General features: G+C 60.7%; 1 pseudogene; it reads right to left on the reverse strand.

Annotated features, from left to right (window-relative positions):
• Positions 1–3095: 3095 nt before the first annotated feature.
• On the reverse strand, positions 3096–6587 carry LOC138849684 (RLA class I histocompatibility antigen, alpha chain 11/11-like; annotated as a pseudogene).
• Between the last annotated feature and the right edge of the window lie 1684 nt (positions 6588–8271).

Consider the following 8271-nt stretch of genomic DNA (forward strand, 5'->3'; position numbering starts at 1 on the left):
AACAAGGCTGCAGCGAACACGGGGTGCAGACGTCTCCTTCTCTCTGGACCTCCCTTCCTGCAGCTGTGTGCCCAGTACTGGGATGGCTGGTCGTGCCGTGGCTCTGTTTTTAATGATTCAGAAAGATTCTAGTTTTGTTTCTTAAGGTCTTCCACACTACTTTTCTTATTGGCCACGCCCACAAACACTGTGCCTCTTTCTCCTGAGTCTTCACCAGCAGTTGATATCTTTCATTTTTAAAAGCATTTATTTATTTATTTGAAAGGCAGATTACAGAGAGGCATAAGCAGAGAGAGTCTTCCACCTGCTGGGTCACTCCCTATATGGCCACAGTGGTCAGAGCTGTTCTGATATGAAGCCAGGAGCCAGGAGCTTCCTCCGGGTCTCCCTTGTGGGTTCAGTGGCCAAGCACTTGGGCCGTCTTCTGCTGCTTTGCCAGGTGCATTAGCAGGGAGCTGGATCAGGAGAGGAGCAGCCAGGTTTCTAACCGGTGTCCTAATGGGATGCTAGCACTGCAGGCAGAGGCTTAACCTTCTGTACCACAGCGCCGGCCACGTAAGGGTCTAATTTTATGCTGCATGCGAATATCCAGTTCTCCCCTCACCATGTTGAAGAATTGTCCTTTCTTCAGTGTGTGTTTTGGTATCCTTGTGAAAGAAAAATTGAAGGATATTTTCCTGGGCTTCCAATTATTTTCTGTGCCCATGTGTCTGTTCTCATGCCAGCACCGTGCCATCCTGGTTGTATAACTTAGTAGTGTGATCTTCAAAATGGTTACGTACGGGGCCAACGTTGTGGCGTTGCAGTTGAAGCCACCGCCTGCAGTGCTGGCATCCCGTGTGGGTTTTGGTTTGGGTCCTGGCTGCTCCACTTCTGATCCAGCTCCCTGCTAATGCACTGGGAAAGCAGCAGAGGGTGGCCAGAGTCCTTGGGCCCTGCACCCACGTGGGAGACCCGAAGAAAGTCCTGGGTCTTGGTTTCGGTTCAGCCCAACTCAGGCTGTGGCAGCCACTTGTGGAGTAAACCAGCAGATGGAAGACCTTTCTCTCTCTCTCTCTCTCTCCCCCCCCCCACTCCCTGTCTGTAATTCTGCCTCTCAAATAAATACAAACCCTTTTTTAAAAAAGAAAATCCAGTGCATTAGACTTTCAGTACGGTCATGTCTGCATACAGCACTGGGAGCTGACAAAATGCACTGCACCCCCCCAAATCACCCTGCCTGCCAGTCCAGAGTCCTGCTGGGGGGTGTGGCCTCCTGGGGAGCCTGGGGCTGACTGGGAACCTCACTCACTCCCACTGCCCAGCACCGAGAGAGTAGACCACCCAGCACATCCACAGCAGGACAGGGGCGCAGTCACAGCTGGAGAGAGGCTCAGAGTTGAGTGTGTGCCACCTCCCACCTCAGAAACTCAGGAGAATCAGGGAGAGCACTGTGGGCAGGGATGGCTGCACTGTGGGCAGGGATAGCTACACTCAGTCCCTGCCAGAGGCTCCACCTCCCAGTGTGGGCCTGCTCAGGAACTTCTCAGTTACTAATTCCCAAGGGGAGGTCGAGGCCCGGCCTGTCGGTCCTGGTCCAGGTCTTGCTGAGAGTGTGGCCTGGGGACCACAGCGGCAGGACACCCTGCACACACGCAGACCTGCTCCCCCCAGACTGTCTGAATCCTCATGGCGTCCCGGGGGCTCCTGCACAGCAAGTCCTGGCCCCCAGTGCAGGACGTGGCCCCAGACCCACGGCAGGCTCTGCCATGTGCTCACTCCGGTCACCGATGCTGCAGGGCCAGGGCTGGGCCCGGGCCCTTCCTCTTCCCAGCCGCCCCCTCCCTTGGTGACTGCCTCTCTGCTCAGGACTGCAAACCCCATGCACACGGTGCCCCTCCCTGTCTACTTCTCCAGCCCAGACGTTTCTCCTAACTCCATCCTGCGGCCCAGCTGCCGGCCCCACAGTGTCAGCCACATTCCCAGCAGACACCTGGGCTCTGGGCACCTGCATGGACGCCTGGGCTGCCCCCTCCTCAGATGCCCCACCCACTGTCGCCCCCTCTCCTCCAGAGAAACCCCCTCCTCCTGCAGTCACGGCTCCTTGACAGCCCTCTCTCAGCCCCTGGTGCAGTCCACGAGGCAGCGTCATGAGTCCATCTTCAGAGGGATCCGGAAGCTCCTCTCCCACTCCTCCCACCCCGCCCCAGCTTGGTAGCCGCCTCCCCAGCCTGGGCTCTGCCGGGTGCCCTGACATCCTCCTGCAGCCTTGCTGGCCTCTGCGCCACACCCTCCCCCAGCAGCCACGCGGTCCTGTAAGGGAGCAGCAGAGCCACGCCCCTTCCTGCTCAGAGCTCTCCCAGCTCCCAGCTCACTTAGAGCAAGGACAACACCCTGCCAGTGTGCACATGGCCTCCGTGCCAGTCGTGCCCCTGACCCAGCCTTCACGACCCCCTGCTCCTTGTTCCTGTAGTGTAGACACTACACTACACTCCCACATACATGCACGCACACATACACACATAGACACACAGATACACACACATACACACACTCCTGCCCCAGGACATTTGCACTGTAGGTTCCCTGCCTGCAAAGGACTTGCCCCAGATGGCTTTGCAGATGACTCCTCATGTCCCTCAAATGTCTCCTCAAGGCCACTGTCTCAGAAGGGCCCACGCTGCCCCTGCCCAGTAAGAAGGCCTGTTCCTAGTCTCTCACAGCCTCTCTGGGCCACCTCCCCATCAACTAACCTCCTACCTGAGTGGTCTCCTTATTGCTCCATCACAAACCTGAGCTCAGGATACCCCAGACACAGAAGCCGTCCCTGCTGCGGGTCCCAGGGACAGGACCTCCTGGGGCCGTGGCTGAGTCCCTGTGAGCACAGGCGGGGGCGGGGGGACACAGCTTCCACTGGAGACGAGGACGGGGCAGGGACCTGGGTGAGGAGCGACCACAGCGCCCGGGTGGACTTGGCACCCAGGACACAGCACTATCCTCACTCAGTGCCTCCCGGCCCCTCCCAGCCCCACCTGCAGCACACTCAGCAAAGCAAGCACACGGGTTCTGGAAGGTTCTAGCACCTCTATTTATTTCTATTTATTTCCTCATTCAAATTTAAGGAATCTCCTCATTTAATTAACTCATCCACACCAGATGACAGAATGGGAAAAATAAATCAGTGTTCAGACTGAATGGGGAAGGAGCTGCAGCGCAGTGCACGGGACCTGAGACAGGACGGAGACGCCCACACGGGCAGGGCGGGCCAGGCTCCCCTCCTCACACTGTGCCTGCTGCCCACGAGCTCAAGGTGAGCCGGGCTCTGAGGACAGAGACGGGGCCTGCACAAATCTGCATCGCTCAGTCCCACACAGGCCGCTTCTCACGCTATAGAAAAATCCAGATAACAAGTTCAGATGAGCAGTGCACACGGGACATGAGCAGCCACCACCATGGCCCATTCAAGGAATCCCCAGACCCATGGTGTCCCCTCTGCCCCACCCCCTCCCAAGCAGGCCTCCAGGTCTCACCTTTCAGGGCATGAGAGAATCATCAGAGCCCTGGTCCCTGTGGCCACCTGGGGTGAACAAATCAGGGCTTGGTGAGGCCCACGGGGACATGGCTGAGGGAGGGACGAGGGGTGAACGGGCAGCGTCTCCATGGGCTTCTCACTGTGGCAAAGGTCGCGGTGACCCCCACCCCCACCACACCCCAGCACTTACCTGCAGCCGGAGCGTATCTCCCTCCTTTCCCATCTGTGAGAAGAAAACACCTTGTGAGAGCCAGGGAGGAGGCAGGGCCTGAGCACCCACCTCGAGGAAGCCCAGAGCACTGGCTCATCCTACAGAAGCTTCCAGAACTGTGGCTGTGGGACAGGAGACCCCGCCCCTGGAGCCCTGTCCTCAGCTGGGGCCGCCCCCTGCTCTGTGGCTGCTGGCACTCAGCTCCCATCACCAGCACCAGCCCAGGAAACATTCATCCTTATCTTCCCTGTGCTTTACAGAGAGCCCAAGTTAGCACACAGGGCCCGGCCTGGGTGTGCAGATGGGTGTGCACTGCGCATCCCATGAAGGGGGTGGGTGCACTTCTACCTGACAGGAAGTCCCCCAGGGGACAGGAGACTCAGACCCCACCCTCCGCTCCCTTACCTGAGCTGAGCTTCCTCCTCCTCACAACAGCGACCACAGCTCCCAGGATCAGAAGAACTCCAAGAACTCCAGCAACAATTCCCACTATGAGCGCGGTGGGCTGAGCAGGAGGCTCTGAGAGGGAAGGGGAGGTGAGGGCTCTGACCCAGCTCTCAGCCCTGCCCCTGCTGAAGGCCCCAGCAGGGCTCTGCCCTCCCCTCAGAGGCCCCGCCCCTCCTGCCCTCCTCACCCCATCTCAGGGTGAGGGGCTCAGGCAGCCCCTCGTGCTACACACAGCACGTGTATCTCTGCTCCTCTCCAGAAGGCACCACCACAGCCGCCCACTTCTGGAAGGTTCCGTCGCCCCCAGGCCTGGTCTCCACGAGCTCCGTGTCCTGGGTCTGGTCCTCCCCATCCCGCTGCCAGGTCAGTGAGATCTCCGCGGGGTAGAAGCCCAGGGCCCAGCACCTCAGGGTGGACTCCCGGTCAGAGGTAGGGTGGTGGGTCACGTGGGCTTTGGGCGGGTCTGACGGAAAGATTTGGAAAGTTCAGGCACTTTGTGATCTTCATGGGACTCGGGAGCAGCACTCACGGGACCATCCTGAGAATGGAGGGGACGACGGAGGTGGGGGAGGGATGCAGAACCCAGACCCTGCCTGCACATAGCATTGGGATGATCAATTCTTTGGAAAGTTCTAGAATCCAGCGATACAACCCAAGGTTTGAGTCTTTCAAGGGGAAGGAAAGGGATTTTGGTCTAAATCGGTCCGGAAGCCTAGAGACACCTGGAGTCAGGCCTTTCCTCACAGTGCCCTGGGAGAGGTCTCGGCTGCCAGAACTCTGATGGAATCCAGGGCTCCGCTGAGGGTGACTTCTGGAATCTGTCCTTCCCTCAGACAGCCCGGGTTCCTCTACTGCCCTGAGAGAAGGGCGGGCCAAATTCTCAGGTGGATGCCTAGGACTCAGAGGTGAGGAGAGGCTGATTCCAGCAGATACTCCGGTACCTGGGGTCAAACCTCCCCACGCAGCAGCCTGAGGCCAAGAACAGGCCTGGGAGAGGTCCCGGATCACAGAACCTTGGGGGAAGCCAGGGCACAGCTGAGGTGACTTCTGGAATGTTCTGTCCCTCCCTCCTCAGACAGCCCGGGTCCCTCTACTGCCCTGAGAGAAGGGCGGGCCCAAATCAAGGAGGAGGCTTCTGCCCCCTAAGGTGAGGAGAGGCAGATTCGGGCCTGGGTCTCATTTCCTCCTCTCCTCCCCAGCGCCTGCCCCAGGGGAGGTCAGTGAGCGCGGCCCCTCCCAGCCCTGCGCACCTGCGCGCTGCAGCGTCTCCTTCCCCATCTCCAGGTGTCTGCGCAGCCACTCCACACACTCCCCCTCCAGGTAGGCCCTGTAGCGCTCAGCCACACCCGCCGACTCCCACTTGCGCTGGGTGATCTGCGCCGCCGCGTCCGCCGCGGTCCAGGAGCGCAGGTCCTCGTTCAGGGCGATGTAGTCGGCGCCGTCGTAGGCGTACTGCCGGTACCCGTGGAAGAAGCGCCCATCCGCCCAGACCTCGCAGCCAAACATCGTCTGGAAAGTGTGAGAGTCTGGCCCCGCCCCGCGGTCAGCCCCGGCCACGGAGCTCCGCCCCCGCCCTGACCCACCCGCGGGGATTTCAGCCCAAACTGAAACAGAAACCCGTGAGTGTCCCGCGGGCTCCTCCAGGCCGAGGGTCTCCGCGAGGCGCGCAGTCTGGGGGACCTCGGCCCCGGAGACTCGGAGCCCCCTGGGCCCCACGCGGGGAGGGGTCGCGAGGTGCGATCGGGCCCGGGTCACTCACCGGCCGCGCTCTGGTTGTAGTAGCCGCGCACGGTGTTCAGGTTCACGCGGTAGGTCTGAGCGTTGTCCTTGGAGATCTGAGTCTCTCGGTCCCAGTACCCCGGGTCCACCTGCCGCATCCACGCCGCCCGCGGCTCCACCCTCGGGTTCTCGTAGTCGCTGTCGAAGCGCGAGAACTGCGTATCGTCCACGTAGCCCACGGTGATGAAGCGCGGCTCCCCCAGGCCGGGCCGGGACACGGCGGTGTAGAAATAACTCATGGAGTGCAAGCCTGCGGGCGGGAGCAGCTAAGAACTGCCCGCCCCCCGCCCGCAGCGGGACGCCCGCGTTAGGTTGGGTGGAACCGGGTGGGAGGAAGGGGGGGGGGTCGTGAGAAAAGAGGAGGCAGAGGGAGGGGGCTGGACAGCCATGGCCAAGTTGGAGGCGTCTGGGCCGGGGGATGAGGATTCACCACTCCCCCGGTGTCCTGTGTTCCCCGCCGCGCTGTCCCCACGCTCCTGCCCCACAGAGGCCGTTTCCATCCCGACCCCGCACTCACCCGCCCGGGTCTGGGTCAGGGTCAGGGCCCCCGCGAGCAGCAGGAGGAGGGTCCGAGGCGCCATTGAAACCGTCCTTGGGGCCTGAGGAGAATCTGAAGCCCTGCAGCTCCCCAGGGATTTTATAGCCGGGATCCTGCAGCGCTGATTGGCTCCTCTGGAAACCGGATGCCCAATGGGAGTGAGACCGGGGCCCGCGTCACGAGTGTACAGGCAGAAGGACCCGACCCAGGTTGTAAAGTGGAAGTGAAACTCAGGGATGCGGGTACTCCCCGCCGCTCGGCTTCCCCGGCCCAGACCCGCCCTCGGACCGAGACCCTGAGCGCCACGCCGGGACCTGGACTCAGCCCCGACCCCTGTCCTCCCGCGCTGCGTGATGTCGGCTCCCCGAGGCCGGGCAGCCTCTGACTGAGAAAACCCGGAGAGCCCCAGGCCGGCCTAGCCCCTCCCTTCCCTTCCCGGATCCCTGTCCTTGAGCTGTGCCTGCTCCTTACCTGTCCCCTGGACTCTTCTAGAGGAAAACTCACCTCCAGGGACCTTGCTGTGGGGAGTGAGGGGCCTGGGGAGGGCGGGAGGAGCGGCAGTGGTTTCGTCCTCAGTTCCAGGGGAGGGGGCGCTGTGTGTGAGAGCCCCAGAGAGAGGCACCCGCGGAGCCCAGTCCTGTGGTTTATCAGCCACGTCTGCAGCATGCACTTTCCCACCTGAGTGATCAGGACCCTGGTCTGTGACAGAGGGCACCGTGGCCCCATCACACCTAAAAGTGTCCAACAGTGATGCCCCCAGAGCCCCAGGTCTGCTTTCCCAGATAATGTGGCTGTGCCCTGGTGACAGTCACCTCCCCCCCACCCCCAGCCCTGAGCCTGTCTGTGGGAGTGCAGCACAGCTCAGCACCGGGTCCCTCCCCATCCACCAGATGAGGTCCAGGACCCCAGGGAAGCCTGACCCTGGGCAGTCCTGAGCCCCGCACTGCACGCACCTGTGATGAAGTTTACCTGATGAATCAAGAACAGGAAGAGGTGAACAACAGCACTGATAGCGTGGAGCTGTTCCCACCACGAGCTGTGAGAAGTCCCGTGTGACTGTGGTCTCTGAGAGGTCTCGGTGCTGTGTCCCCTCCTCTGTGGCAGTGTGAGGAGCCCGGTGCCTGTGTGATGCCGTGGAGGGAGGTGGGTGGCAGACACTCTGATGCAGTGTTAGGCCATCAGGTAAGGGGGCTGACACAGACCTGTGACACCTCCAGAGCCATGTGACACGCGGGAGGCCTGCTGAGTGACTAGTGGGGTGTAGGGGATGCAGTGGGGATGGGCTGGACCCAGGCATGATTGACACCCCAGGTGAGAGGGACCAGTCAGGAGATCCCATCACTCCCTCAGGAGGGCCCAGGAGGGGGTGTGGAGGTCAGGTTAGTCTCTGCCTAGGGCGCCCCATTCCACAGCAGAGGGTTGGGTCTGAGTCTGGCTACTCTGCTGTGATCCAGCTTCCTGCTCGTGCAGCCTGGGAGGCAGCAGGTGATGGCTCAGGGACTGGGCCCCTCCCAGGTCCATGGGAGACCCAGAGGGAGCTCCAGGTTCCTGGCTCCAGCGTGGCCCAACCTGGCTTTGTAGGTCTTTGAGGAGTGAACCAGAGGACAGAAGTTCTCTGTCCATCTCCCTGTCACTCTGCCTTTAAGAAATAAGTAGATAATAAAAGAACATGCAATTTAATAGTTATGAAATATTTGTTTATGGAATTTTACATTTAATAGTTTTACTCCCTGATAAAATGAAACAGTAGACACAGAAAGCTCAGTTTAAAGAATTGAGGAGGGG

Source organism: Oryctolagus cuniculus, chromosome 5 (genome assembly GCF_964237555.1).
Source record: "Oryctolagus cuniculus chromosome 5, mOryCun1.1, whole genome shotgun sequence".
Classification (NCBI taxonomy): Eukaryota; Metazoa; Chordata; class Mammalia; order Lagomorpha; family Leporidae; genus Oryctolagus; species Oryctolagus cuniculus.